Source organism: Phyllopteryx taeniolatus, chromosome 17, assembly GCF_024500385.1.
Source record: "Phyllopteryx taeniolatus isolate TA_2022b chromosome 17, UOR_Ptae_1.2, whole genome shotgun sequence".
NCBI lineage: Eukaryota > Metazoa > Chordata > Actinopteri > Syngnathiformes > Syngnathidae > Phyllopteryx > Phyllopteryx taeniolatus.
Window position 1 is genome coordinate 2,363,164 of NC_084518.1, and position 15,104 is coordinate 2,378,267.

The following is a 15,104-nucleotide window of genomic DNA, read 5'->3' on the forward strand; positions in this document are numbered from 1 at the left end:
AATGCGCATGTAGACAATGTCGAAAGTAAATTGCTGCTCGGACAGCCGGGCCGGTAAAGAAAGGCAGCGCTTTAGCACTTGTCCGTGTGTGTACGTGTTTGAGTACTGTCCTGTACACGTGTGTGTATGTGAGGCTGCCGGTGTTCGTTGAAAGAGGTGGGGGGTTTTTCCACCCTGAGGGGCCTCAAGCTGGGGCAGGGGCAGGGGCAGGGTGGAGCTTCAGTGAGAAGCCGCATGGGGCGGGCTGTTTCGGCTGAACTCAGTGCACTGTAAGAGTACTTGGCGAGCGAGGTCACAGAGTCCAGCATTCCTCTGGAGTGCTGTCTGTTTACATGACTGCTGAGCCTGGGGGAGGTGGCAGCACCGCATAGCGACTCGGTCAGATAGCAGCTCAATCACTTACGTTCGTCAGCCATGAAGAGAAAGATCCTCTTCCGTCGATTCAAGTTGAAAATAGCATAAGTAATCAAATAAATCCTCAAAATCATTTATCACGTTCTGTGTATACTACTCCTGATCGCATGTTTCATCGCAGGATGGGGTGTCCGTGTGAAAATATACTGTATCAGAGAAAAAGAGATCTAACCCGTACTAAAGATTTTCAGGTTAGTTTTGCAGAACCAATTTTGGCAGACATTTGACTAGCGCCTCTGTGCTGCTGCTTTCAAAGCCTAGAAGCCAGATGGTCAGCTCTTGGGGAGCACAACAGAGATGGGGAGTGACACCCAAGCCCCGGAGAAACAGTGCTCTGACTGTACTGCGGACTGGGGAGTGGGGGTATGAGTGTCAAAGGCACCATTGTTACACATACCAGCGTGGTTTCACGTGCAGCGCACGAGTCTTACTGCAGGTCTGAAGTAAAGCCCGGCCTGACCCTAACTGTCCGCAGAATGTAGCTGTGGCCTCCCACGCAGGTTAAAGTGTAACCGTGTCCGTGTTTTCTCAGGAAAGTGTGTTTATCTACAGCACCGACGTGGGGCCCTTTTGTTGAAGTCTCGCCCTATAAGTAAAGTTCTGTGAAACGCGCAGGAACCAGGTGGCCCTCCTGTGTTCATATTACTCAAAGTTGGGTCAAATAGGCTTGAGCTTGTGTTTGCTCCAATATTTGCTTGCTTGTGATACATACAGTACATATCACACGGCAAATATAGTGTGTGTCTGGAAGAGAAGCAGTAGTTGAATTAACAATGAGGTTGTAATACTGCACCTTCCCTTACTTATTACTGATCAATTTTAACCAAGTTTGAATTTACAGTAGCAGGGTCTCAAACTTGGCGGCACGGTGGCCGACTGGTTAGAGCGTCAGCCTCACAGTTCTGAGGACCCGGGTTCTATCCCCGGCCCCGCCTGTGTGGAGTTTGCATGTTCTCCCCGTGCCTGTGTGGGTTTTCTCCGGGCACTCCGGTTTCCTCCCACATCCCAAAAACATGCATTCATTGGAGACTCTAAATTGCCCGTAGGCATGACTGTGAGTGCGAATGGTTGTTTGTTTCCATGTGCCCTGCGATTGGCTGGCAACCAGTTCAGGGTGTACCCCGCCTCCTGCCCGATGACAGCTGGGATAGGCTCCAGCGCGCCCGCGACCCGCGTGAGGAGAACCGGTTCAGAAAATGGATGGTTGGATGGGTCTCAAACTTCACTTGTTAGTCCTCTCTCCTTTAATGACTACTGCTTCCCATTGATTCATTCATTATATAATGAGTCGTGTGTTGTTTTTATGGTTACCTTATTTACCTTACTGTATATCACAGGTAAGAATTTTCAAAATGGTATGAAAATATCTGTAGTTACAGTATATGATGACAACAGTTGCAATGAACTATTTGGATTCTCTTGAAATGCGCACAAATCAGAGGTGTGTGTTGGTTTCACACTCATTTTGATTTTAAAAAAACGAATTACTTCATCAGGCATACAATAAATTCTACACACAAACTAAGGTCTGCAACAAGTTCCATTGAATATCATTAAATAATGATCCATCCATCCATTTGCTCTACTACTTATCCTGGACCCTATCTCAGCTGATTGAGGGCAAAAAGCAGACGACACTCTGGACTGCTCATAATAATAATAATATGGCTACTGCTACTAAAGATACAACATTGCATTCTTAGTTTTCAGATGATTTCATCATATTCACAACATTTCAGAGTTGGGTGTTGTTTGCTGTTAAACCAAATCCCCAAAGCTTTATGCTTTCACTCCACAGTACGCAATCATACATAAAAACCCTGGAGCAATGACAAGTTTCTTATTTCAACACTTCATTAATATGGAATGTGTATTTGCACACAATCGGACTAAAGTAAAACTTTGTTTCACCTTCAGTGGCTTTGGAATTAAAAAAAAAAAAAAAAAAAAAAAAGCAAATAAAAACACCATAAAAACTATAGACTCATAAATACACACAAATAATATAATTTCATTTTCTCTTTCCTACTGACAAACACTGCACAGGACATTGTTTGAGAAGTAACAGCCCACAATAGGATTGGTGATTTACATGTCACAGAAAATGAGCAAACGAGCTACTGTTGCAATTCAATTGGGGAGTGGGAAGAGGTTTGGGGGGAAATTGGACATCCTTCTGCCTTCCTGCCTCCAAAGAGTACACTGTTAAACACTTCTTTCAATTCTACAGTTATTTACTCACACACCATACAGTAAAATATTTTCAAGGGATTATACAGGAATTAACTGTAGTTTCCACTGCATCATTAGATCTTGGTTGATGTCACCCAGTTTTAGTTTTATTTAAATTGATGTTAATTACTGTAAAATAAAAAACTGGCACTAAATACAGTAACACAGTGTAATTTGACTTCAGCATAATTTAATACAGACTAGGACAAACTCAGTAAAGTACTATATCAAGAATTTTATTGTCAAATCATTCTTTTACTCTGTTATTTCACAATCAAATATCCTATTAGACAATTTTCTGTGATAACACAAATTAGTGGAGACGCAAAACACGAGGTTAAGTTTGAAAGCGACAGAATTGTGAAGCCATGCGCTTCTCAGCATGCACGCCGCCATGCAATGTTGAACTGTTGATGTAATAACGACGTTAATCCTTAATGTTCATGAACGACAAGGATTAACGTAACATGAACCATGTGTGTATATGTTTTACATAGTTCTTTTGAATTTGAAAAAAAGAAATTCCGCCGGGAACCAATGTTTCACACAGACATTTATTGCAGATGGATGCAGTGCTGGTCCACTGATAAACTTTGCCAAAAACGACAGAGGAGTGTCTGTAAGTGATTTTTAAGACACTATTAGATGTGTAATATAACATATAACATATAACATATGCCATGATTTATGAGGGTCACTGATGGTGTAGTGGTACACTCGCCTGACTTGCGCTGCGGGCAGCGTGGGTTCAGTTCCCACTCAGTGACGGTGTGAATGTGAGTGTGAATGGTTGTCTGTCGATCTCCTGTTCCATTTTTCCCTCACTCATGAACAAGACTCCAAGATCCTTGAACTCCTCCACTTGGGGCAGGATCTCATCCCCAACCCGGAGAGGGCACGCCACCCTTTTCCGACTAAGGACCACGGTCTCAGATTTGGAGGTGCTGATTCTCATCCCAGCCGCTTCACACTCGGCTGCGAACCGCTCCAGTGATAGTTGGAGATCACGGCTTGATGAAGCCAACAGAACCACATAATCTGCAAAAAGCAGAGATGCAATACTGACACCACCAAACCAGACCCCCTCTACACCTCGGCTGCGCCTAGAAAATTCTGTCCATAAATGTTATGAACAGAATCGGTGACAAAGGGCGGCCTTGGCAGAGTCCAACCCTCACCGGGAACGAGTCCGACTTACTGGCGGGCAATGCGGACCAAACTCTGACACCGGTCGTACAGGGACCGAACAGCCCGTATCAGGGGGTTCGGTACCCCATACTCCTGAAGCACCCACCACAGAACTCCACGAGGGACACGGAGGGAAGCCAACAGAACCACATCATCTGCAAAAAGCAGATATGCAATACTGAGACCACCAAACTGGACCCCCTCTACGCCTCGGCTGCACCTTGAAATTCTGTCCATAAAGGTTAGAAACAGAATCGGTGACAAAGGGCAGCCTTGGCGGAGTCCAACCCTCACCGGAAACAAGTCTGACTTACTGCCGGATATGCGGACTAAACTCTGACTCCGGTCGTACAGGGACCGAACAGCCCGTATCAGGTGGTTCGGTACGCGGTACTCCCGAAGTACCCCCCCCCCCCCCCCCCCCCACAGGACCCCCTGAGGCACACGGTCGAACACCTTCTCAAGTCCACAAAACACATGTAGACTGGTTGGGCGAACTCCCATGCACCCTCGAGGACCCTGCCAAGGGTGTAGAGCTGGTCCACTGTTCCACGGCCAGGGCGAAAACCACACTGCTCCTCCTGAATTTGAAATTCAACTTCCCAACGGACCCTCCTCTCCAGCACCCCTGAATAGACCTTACCAGGGAGGCCTGTAGTTGGAACACACCCTCCGGTCCCCCTTCTTAAAAAGTGGGACCACCACCACCCCAGCCTGGCAATCCAGAGGCACTGTCACAGAGGCACAACTATTGCCTGAATATTGATAGCGTGTGTTGGTATGGTTATGGTTTGTCAACAGTTTCCCAAATGCGTGTGTGTGTGCACGCGTGTGTGTGTGTGTGTGGGTGACGTGGGAACACACACACAACTCAGAGCACTGACGTTTTAACGATGTCGCCGCTTTCGAGTCACCTTTTAAGCACTAGCCCTTAGCATGCTAGCTTGTTAGCTCGCAGTCTAGCGAATGTTATAAACAGTATTAGATATACATAAAATGTTATTGCTGAACAAACGACCAAAAGTAAGTCCAAACAACATGAAAAACACAATGAATGATTTTCCACCTACCGGTTCTGATTGTATTTAAGTTCGTGTGGAGTTCAAGTAGGGATGTAAGTAGATTAATCTATGCTGCTTATCACACTTGTGTGTATCTGCAAGGCCCAAAAATAATGACCACATGCTCTCAAACAAAGAGGAACGAGAAAAACAGCTATGGGAAAGGAAAGGTGTTGAAAAAAGGCAGAGAAAAATTTTAACAGGGATGGATGTAGTGCTGGGCGATTTTTTTTTTTCCCCTAATATCGATATTCCATATGACTCGATATTTATTGTTTAGTGTATAAATCTATAAAACTGGACCAGACCAAATTGATCTACATTATAAAGCAAAACATACATCCATTTTCTGTACCGCTTATCCTCACTAGGGTCACGGGCGTGCTGGAGCCTATCCCGGCTATCTTCGGGCGGGAGGCGGGATACACCCTGAACTGGTCGCCAGCCCATCGCAGGCCACACATGAACAAACAACCATTCACACTTACACCTACGGGCAATTTAGAGTCTTCAATCAACCTACCACGCATGCTTTTGGGATGTAGGAGGAAACCAGAGTACCCAGAGAAAACCCACACAGGCACAGGGAGGACATGCAAACTCCACACAGGCGGGGCCGGGATTTGAACCTGTAATAGGATGAAAACAATTCTGCATACTGTTCTACTGTGCAACATAATCATTACTCTACAGTTGTGATCGTTAATATATTATGGCTTCAATATTTGTTATTTGAATGGACAGTATTTCTTTGGGTTTGGCTCTGTACTAGGTGTTCATCATGTAACCATTAGGGGGCAGTAATGCACTTAAACAAGCCCAGTCTGCTGGAAATCAAGAAGAAGAAGACACGAAGAAGAAATGTGTGTAACAAATACAAAGCCGTGATCTGTAAATAAAGCAAATACAAATACAGAAGAAATACAAAACAGTTAGCTCAGACAGCGACAGCCGACCCACTGTCAAACTATTTGTGTGCAGCTGCTAATGCTAATGTAAACAAACCCTGTGAGCACTTTCTATCCTGTTATCTTCCTGCCCCATTCACGGAGCGAACACAAAAACACAAGCGTTTCAACTGCTACCACGATCACTCTGCGCTCAGCGGCTGTTGTTTTGTTGGCATTACAGGAGCGGCACGGAGTAGAAGATCTCTTTAACATGATACCTGCATCGCACTCGATAACGTGCTTCATCGTCACGTGATTTTACACGGATATGCCCATCTTCATCGTAAAATCTTTTATACAGGTTTTGCATACTACGGTTGTTTCCAATTTATAGAGGTGCCCTTTTTTGGGACTATTTATGGCCCGCTAGTCACTACCATTTACTCCTCACAAAGTAGAAAAACGTATAGTAAATACAACCCCAATTCCAATGAAGTTGGGACGTTGTGTTAAACCTAAATAAAAACAGAATACAATGATTTGCAAGTCATGTTCAACCTATATTTAATTGAATACACTACAAAGACAAGATATTTAATGTTCAAACTGATAAACTTGATTGTTTTTAGCAAATAATCATGAACTTAGAATCTTATGGCTGCAACACGTGCCAAAAAAGACTGAGAAAGTTGAGGAATGCTCATCAAACACCCGTTTGGAACATCCCACAGGTGAACAGGCTCATTGGGAACAGGTGGGTGCCACGATTGGGTAGAAAAGGAGCTTCCCTCAATTGCTCATTCACAAGCAAAGATGGGAAAATGTGTGGCACATTATGAAGCGTAAAATTCGACAACGGAGAAGCTGTACATTGAGCAAGAATGGGAAAGAATTCCACCTACAAAGCGTCAACAATTAGCGTCCTCAGTTCCCAAACGTTTATTGAATGTTCTTAAAAGAAAAGGTGAAGGAACACAGTGGTAAACATGACTCTGTCCCAGCTTTTTTGGAATGTGTTGCAGCCATCAAATTCTAAGTTCATGATTATTTGCTAAAAACAATCAAGTTGATCAGTTTGAACATTAAATATCTTGTCTTTGTAGTGTTTTCAATTAAATATAGTTTGAACATGATTTGCAAATGATTGTATTCTGTTTTTATTTCTGTTTAACACAACGTCCCAACTTCATTGGAATTGGGGTTGTAAAAATCATGATCCCCTTTTTCCATATCGAGCATGAATAAAATATCGATTGAATTGAGCTTCTCGATATATCGCCCAGGACAAGATGGATGTAGAATTTGGGCTAAAGTAGAAAAAGAAGGGAGGGAGGAGAAAAAAGAAAAAAAGCTGCTTCTTGTACAGCTGACGGCAAGCTTGAAGGCTGGCAGGTGTTGCAGCTACTTTTACAAAGAAATGTCCAAATTCAAATAGTTCTTACTGTTCAGTACAATAACATAAATACATGCACTCATAATTTTGAGGTTACCTAGTCAAGCTAATTACTACTAAGTGAGGCAGGTAAGCGCAATGAATATATAATATTGTCGATAGCACAGACCGCAAAGAATAGAAAGGAATAGAATAGAATTATATGCAACATACAGTCAAGCATTGACAACAAGAAGCCAGAGGTTTGATGTACCTTGTTTGAGAAAAGGTTCGCCTCAGTACTAATACTAGGTCAGAGGTTGCGCTAAAGCCATAACGACTTGTTGAAAACACATAGCACAGTCGAAGTCATGCCTGCCCTTGATTTTGAACAAGCACGCCGGCACTTTTACCTTTGAACAAGCTGAAAAAGTTGCTGCTGACCTCAACCTGTCCAAGGCACCTGCTGTTGCAATCCCAAAAGTTGGATGGACTTCCAGGGTTTTCAAGAGCTACTTAACAGACCAAGACCAGATTCACCAATAAAGAGGATAGAAAAAGTCACACATCTTTTCAAATGTTCAAAGGTTTCTGTGATATCAAAAGTGAAAACAAGACAAAACATTTTAAAACTTTTCTCACCATGAATGTGACTTATAACCGGTACAATTCAATTAAAACTTTTAAATCTTACAGAGGGGAAGTCAAAACTGAAATAAGATAACTAAAAAATGAAGATTTGCAGTTGCACAAGTGTACACATGCTCTTATAACTGGGGATGTGGCTGCGTTCAGAATTAATCAATCACATTCAAATTCATGATAATTGGGAGTCAGCGCACATCTGCCACTATTAAAAGTGACTCTGATTAACCTCAAATAAAGTTCAAATCTTCTTGTAGGCTTTTCCTGACATTTATTTATTTAGTTACTGATTTGAAAGTATTCATTATGCCCTCCACCTTGACTAAGGCCCAGTTTCAGTTAAGAAAAACGGCCAAAAGCATGTTGATCTGCGGCGGCGCAATGTTGCAGATGTCATGACAAAAATACATCAAAAATACCCATATGCGTATATAAATGTATTTCGTTTTACAATAATACTTAAGTGGAAAGGTGACCGACTGGCTAGCACATCTGCCTCACAGTACTGAGGACTCAGGTTCAAATCCGGCTTCGCCTGTGTGGAGTTTGCATGTTCTCCCCGTGGGTTTTCTCCGGGTACTCCGGTTTCCTCCCACATCCCAAAAACATTCATGGTAGGTTAACTGAAGACTCTAAATTGCCCGTAGGGGCGAATGTGAGCGCCAATGGTTGTTTGTTTGTATGTGCCCTGCAATTGGCTGGCCACCAGTTCAGGGTGTACCCCGTCTCTCGCCCAGAGTCAGCTGAGTTAGGCTCCAGCACCCCCGCCACCAGCGTGAGCCGGAAAAATGGATGGATGGATGGAATAATACTTAACTAATTTACAATTTCATATGCAGGCCCGGCTCATCTATAGGGCGACTTAGTTAATGCTAACGGTGCTGTGGCCTCTAGGGGGCGCCCAAAATATCTGGTAAAAATGCCCATTCAATATACAGCAATTATCCCTCCATCCATTTTCTGAGCCGCTTCTCCTCACAAGGGTCGCGGGCGTGCTGGAGCCCATCCCAGCTATCATCGGGCAGGAGGCGGGGTACACCGTGAACTGGTTGCCAGCCAATCGCAGGGCACATACAAACGAACAACCATTTGCACTCACAATCACACCTACAGGCAATTTAGAGTCTCCAATTAATGCATGCTTTTGGGATGTGGGAGGAAACCGGAGTGCCCGGAGAAAAGCCACGCAGGCACAGGGAGAACATGCAAACTCCACACAGGCGGGGCCGGGGATTGAACCCCCGTCCTCAGAATTGTGAGGCTGACGCTCTAACCACTCGGTCACCGTGCCACCTACAGCAATTATATGAAAATGAATTATTACTCTTGATTTCAAGTCAAAATATTTCAAGTTCAAGGAAAGGAAAATGGGTAAATTGAAATTAATATGAACAACAATTTAAACAATTTATGAAATAAGCCAAGAGGAATCAATGAATGGGACGTTCAATGCCAACAGCCTCTCAAATATTCACACTCTCGCCTTTCATTTCTTAACCATTTCCTCTCATTGTATTGTTATAATATAGCTACAGCGGCTAGGGCCTTATTGTTTGTGGTTCAATATAAAAAATACTGCGATACAGTACAGGATATGTGGCTCCTCAAAACGTTGTTTCCCAATAAAAACACTGGAGCTTTTCCTTTACAGCGAGCTGGTTTATGTGCAAAAGCCGCTCAGTGTGCGGCAGACCTTAGTCTTCTTCTTCTTTTTCTTTTCCTTTCGGCTTGTCCCGTTAGGGACCGCCACAGCGCGTCATCCTTTTCCATGAGAGCCTATCTCCTGCATCCTCCTCTCGAACACCAACTGCCATCATGTCTTCCCTCACGACATCCCTCAACCTTCTCTTTGGTCTTCCTCTAGCTCTCTTGCCTGGCAGCTCCATCCTCATCATCCTTCTACCAATAGACTCACTATTTCTCCTCTGGACGTGTCCAAACCATTGAAGTCTGCTCTCTCTAACTTTGTCTCCAAAACATCGAACCTTGGCTGTCCCTCTGATGAGCTCATTTCTAATTTTATCCAACCTGGTCACTCCGAGAGCGAACCTCAACATCTTCATTTCCGCCACCTCCAGCTCTGCTTCCTGTTTTCTCTTCAGTGCCACTGTCTCTAATCCATACATCATGGCTGGCCTCACCACTGTTTTATAAACTTTGCCCTTCATCCTAGCAGAGACTCTTCTGTCACATAACACACCTGACACCTTCCTCCACCCGTTCCAACCTGCTTGGACCCGTTTCTTCACTTCCTGACCACACTCACCATTGCTCTGGACGGTTGACCCCAAGTATTTAAAGTCCTCTACCCTTGCCATCTCTTCTCCCTGTAGCCTCATTCTTCCCCCACCACTCCTCTCATTCATGCACATATATTCTGTTTTACTTCGGCTAATCTTCATTCCTCTTCTTTCCAGTGCCTCCATCTTTCTAACTGTTCCTCCAGCTGCTCCCTGCTTTCACTGCAGATCACAATGTCATCTGCAAACATCATGGTCCACGGGGATTCCAGTCTAACCTCATCTGTCAGCCTATCCATCACCACTGCAAAAAGGAAGGGGCTCAGGGCTGATCCCTGATGCAGTCCCACGTCCACCTTAAATTCTTCTGTCACACCGACAGCACACCTCACCGCTGTTCTGCTGCCCTCGTACATGTACTGTATTATTCTAACATACTTCTCTGCCACTCCAGACTTCCACATACAGTACCACAGATCCTCTCTGGGTACTCTGTCATAGGCTTTCTCTAGATCTACAAAGACACAATGTAGCTCCTTCTGACCTTCTCTGTACTTTTCCATCAACATCCTCAAGGCAAATCATGCATCTGTGGTACTCTCTCTAGGCATGAAACCATACTGTTGCTCGCAAATACTCCCTTCTGTCCTGAGTCTAGCCTCCACTACTCTTTCCCATAACTTCATTGTGTGGCTCATCAACTTTATTCCTCTATAGTTGCCACAGCTCTGCACATCACCTTTGTTCTTAAAAATGGGCACCAGTACACTTTTCCTCCATTCCTCAGGCATCTTCTCACGCACTAGAATTCTATTGAATTCTATTGCGGCAGACCTTAGTGAGACTCAAAAATGAATTTGTTCTTTCGAACATTCATAAATGAGACACACTGCCCTTTACATCACCCCTGAATAGAAAATCTCAAGCATTTTATGGCAAATTTGCTTCCTTATGGGGAACAAAAAATCTGAATCCAATCCAATCAGCCATTATCTTACAAAGCCTGAAGAATGAAGTCCTGTATGGTCTCTTGAAGGCCTATCCTCATGCACATGAAGCTTGTTTGTGCCCAAAAACAAGACTCATTGGAGGGCGGCCCTCTGCCTTGACTGGTTGAGGGAGAACAATCGAAACAGAGGATAATAAGATTGGGAGGGCAAAGACAGAACAATGAATGGTGCCAGAAGCACCTATTAAACTGCTTGCAAAAGCCATAATTTCCCTCCTTTTTTCTGACAAAACAGCACAGGGGACTAAGACCCTGCAATTGTCTGCTTTCTGAGGTACTATTAGTGTCATCATAGAGGTAGGATGTCGCCTGTGTGTAAGGGTATTTCTCCAATGCTAGGACTGGGGTATGATGGTTGACATCTGACACCACTTCCTTCTCCAGCCCTGTGTTATATGAACGCAATTGTTACTGCCCAACAAGAAATGTGTCACAGCAGATGCTGGCGACTGCAGGATGTCACGTTATCACTTTTGAATTAAACTAGTGAAAAGTTGTACACTCATCTCTGTCCTGGCTGCTCAGTACAATATGTCAACAGAATTTACACCAGAGGCTTAATTGAATACTTAAGTGAAGCAGCTCTCCTTCAAAACACAAAGCACATGGCGAATGGAGTGTGTTCGGCCTCACAGATTTCACGAGCAGTAGCAGACTCAACTTCCTTTACAAAAGCAGCAGTTTGCCAGATAGAATTGGTAAATATTCTTCAAAAAAAGAGGCTTCAATCTGTTCGTTGCCGCGCTCAGCTGAAGGTTACTGTTAGGCCTGTCACGATGATCACTATATCGACTTATCGTTTGATAAATAAAATGGACATGATAGTTTCTCTGGGCTTGATAAAATTGTCATTGTTGTGGTGAGCCAGCGTGTGGACCACAGCCTTGCTCCATATGCAGCGCAACAGAAAAACTTAAGGGAACGTTAACTGTTTGTGGTCGCAAGCTAACGAGCTAGCTTGCGAGCTAACAAGCAAGTAAGTTGTACGAGTTATGTACCATTTTTCAGCTTGTCTCATCATGTGTCGCCACAGCGAGTCACTCACATGATTTTTTTTTTTGGGGGGGGGGGCTCAGTCTTTACTTCGGATGCCATTCCTGATGTAATCCACCCATTATTTATCTGTGCTTGGGATTGGTATCGGCTTGGTATTGGGGCAATGGCCAGGAATCAGACCTGTGCTCTCCGCACAAAAGACAGCAGAATCCACCGCCACAAGGGGAGTCATGGCCTCAACTGTATTTTTTTCATCAAACATTTAGCCAAGGTAGATGTTTTGTATTCCAGTACTATTAATGGCATTTTGATTTTTGATACCGATATTTGCTACTTAACTCCAATAATTACCTTCTACTTCAAGCATTAGAGCTGCAATGGAAGGGCACATAAAGCCTCAAATTGGGGAGAAAAACATTTTGACTTCTTTATTATAAATTAAAATGCAATGGTGACGGTCCTACGGTGAAGTACAGTATTTCATAATATGAAGAGTATGAGTGTGTGTGCACCTCAAAATTACATTTTCCATGAAATGTGATATTTTAACTATTTTACAGCAGTAAAGGGGGTGTTACGGTATATTAATGGGGGGAATCGTTTTTGTTTTTGTGTTGTTACAATTTATACATAATAGTTTAAAATGTAACCGACAAGAAAAAACCCAAACAATATTACGCTATTAATTACAGTACTTACATGCAACATTGTTAGTTATATTAAACTCAACTAACATTGTCAAGTATGGCTGTTCTTATTTTCCAGGGGTCAGCTGCCAACAATGTGAAAGATGCAGCACATAACCATACCATACCTTTCTGTCGCTATTACCCGACAATCAGAATAGTAGTATATAATAGTTTTTATGGTTTGTAAATTCTACTGCAATCATAAATAACATATGCGCCTTATGTTGCATTTTCTTAAAATAAATCTGATAATGTATCCTGAAGAAATGTGCTTTGTTGACACCTCCTAATGGTGAGCAAGTAATCAAGGCTTAACAATGAGCATTTTACATTTAGCTAACAATACAATGGCACTCAGTAGCACACAAACCTCCACCAAAAGCTGATCAATCCTAATTTGGAAATTGTCCACCTTCATAGATACCCACCTATATGCCATACATTTCTCACTGACAAATTTATATTCATAAAACAAATCTTGCTGTGTTATTGTAGGTTATTTTTATACCGTGATCCACTATTCACAACTATTGTCAGTAACCAAAAAAAGTAAAAAATACTAAAGGCAATGGAACACAGAGTTTAATATGACAACTGTAGTTATATATATATATATATATATATATATATAAAATCGTAATTACAAAGGTTGAGCTTATTGTTGACAAATTCACATCAAATCTACCTCTAAGGTCTCTTTACTTTTTTTTGTGATCAAAAGTAGCAATCAAAATTAATAATGAACAACATACATCCAAACACCAATCCCACCTGATGCCAGGAGAAAAAAAAAATGAAATTTAAGTTAACACGATGTTCTTTTGTCACCCTTTTTAAACTTCAGTTTCCCATGAAGCCCTCCTTATCAGTGAGCATGCTACCTGTTAGCCATTATTGAATCTCTGTACTGCAATCACATGTAAAAAGAATGATACATTCATGGTTTTTGGGACAGTTCTCAATGCATTGAAGTATTTTGGTTCTGTACAGTAGTAGTACTGAGTAGCAGATCCGCACAACGAAAACCTTTCAACTATCCAACACTAGTTGGACTTATTGTAATCCATCAGCACAGAAGAGTGAATGAATTGTACACAATATTTTTATGCATGGAGGCAGAAAAAAACTAATCCAGATGTTATGTTTGATAACCGTAGCTGCTAGTTAGACCCGCAGGAGTCTGTTATGAAGCAATACACAACGCTGTCATTTTACTTCCTGTGTTTGTTAGTGTGTGTGTGTGCGTGCGTGTGCATGTGTGTGTGCGTGCGTGCGTCCATGTTTATTTCTGTGCACAAGAGATGTAAATAAACCGAAGCAGCCGAGTTTAATCCAAAGGTGAACCCGAGCCTAGTCGTCATAACATTCAACAAACACAGCACGCACCCCACACAAACACACACAGCACATATCTACACACACACACACACACACACACACACACACACACACACAAAGGCTTTAAAAGCTTGTGTAAAGACCTATGATATATGTGTTTTGGCAATAAATCATCTGAAAAGCTAAAAGCTTCACAAACTAAACAACCTACGATCACTCCAACTGTTTGCAAGTCACTCACCATTCACTATACAAGTCATGTTGTTGTCAGACCTTCACTGCTGCAAGGAAAGTTGGTCCCCTCAGATTTCTTTCAACTCAAGATGGAGGCACAAACTTCCCAAATACATTCCTTTGTTCAGAGATTTTGTTATGTTCAGTCTGTCAAGTCCAGTTCTGCCTCTCCCCCTGCAGACTGCTGCATGAGCTGCTAACATGACAGCATGGGTAAACAACCAGTTGGATTGCGAGACACACACACACACACACACACACACACACAGGTGCATGCTGACTCCCAGTGAATACAAACAGAGATGCATGGACAGCCAAGAGCAGCAAGAGCCAAGAGTAGCACAGTATGAAGCAGCTCCTTTCCCGGTCCTCTTGTGTGGAACACCAACCTTACTCCACCTCCCTTGTCCACCTCCCCTCCCTCTCTCCCGACTACTCCAAGACGGAAGACAGAAAAAAGCACAGAGAAAGTTCCTGTTTCTTGTGCTTTTGATGCATGTTAAAACAAGAACATTCAAACTTTATGGCTATATCTGATGAATTATAAAGGTTTATGCCGCAGTTGCCCGAAATTAACAGGAACGCAATGCCAAAATCAGTTTTATGTTTATCTATAGGTAAATAGGCCAAAATGTGGAAGCGCTTTAGCAGAAACCTGCTTAACTTATTATTGAGGAACACAAAAACAAAATGGTTGAATGAGATGCTTGATTAAGTTCTGATTTCTCAGTCTAGTGAGCTGCCTCAATTTTAGGTATAAAAAGGTTTGAAATTCCTCATTCCAATTCAATATGGG

General features: G+C 42.8%; 1 long non-coding RNA gene across 3 annotated transcripts in view; it reads right to left on the reverse strand.

Annotated features, from left to right (window-relative positions):
• The window catches only part of LOC133467701 (uncharacterized), a 74,127-nt gene extending 59,412 nt beyond the window's left edge, over nucleotides 1–14,715 (reverse strand). For all 3 annotated transcript variants that reach the window (XR_009785286.1, XR_009785288.1, XR_009785289.1), the window contains exon 1: nucleotides 14,316–14,715. This is a non-coding gene — a long non-coding RNA (uncharacterized LOC133467701). The remainder of the gene's footprint in view (nucleotides 1–14,315) is intronic.
• Between the last annotated feature and the right edge of the window lie 389 nt (nucleotides 14,716–15,104).